The sequence below is a fragment of the Pteropus vampyrus genome, unplaced genomic scaffold (assembly GCF_000151845.1).
Source record: "Pteropus vampyrus isolate Shadow unplaced genomic scaffold, Pvam_2.0 Scaffold112, whole genome shotgun sequence".
NCBI classification, from domain to species: Eukaryota; Metazoa; Chordata; class Mammalia; order Chiroptera; family Pteropodidae; genus Pteropus; species Pteropus vampyrus.
Window position 1 is genome coordinate 3,640,386 of NW_011888893.1, and position 366 is coordinate 3,640,751.

At 56.3% G+C, this 366-nt stretch overlaps 1 protein-coding gene across 1 annotated transcript in view; it reads right to left on the minus strand.

The window, feature by feature from the left end:
• The window catches only part of ZNF467 (zinc finger protein 467), a 10,179-nt gene that overhangs the window by 466 nt on the left and 9,347 nt on the right, over positions 1–366 (minus strand). The window lies entirely within an intron of this gene.

The following is a 366-nucleotide window of genomic DNA, read 5'->3' on the forward strand; positions in this document are numbered from 1 at the left end:
GCCAAGTATTTAAATAGCAACACCCTGGGGACTGTTTAGGGCCACACTGCCACATTCACTGAGATCATCTACTCATTCCTGGCCATGAACCTTAATGCCCACTGCATTCAGGCCTGCCTTCCTCCTCCCTTGCCCCTCACCAACCCAACATCAGCATCAACGATGTCATTGTAATGAGCATGCAGAGCCCCAAGAATGAGTGCCCGGCTCCAAGTCATACGAGAGGCACAGGAGGGGTCGAACCCAAGACTTTTCACTCAATCCAGCTTGTTCCCCATCATCCGCTTCTCCCCTTCGCTGCCAGCCGGCCAGCCCCAGCTCTCCTAGCTGCCCAGCCCGGGGAGCGGCAGCTACAGAGACGTCTGG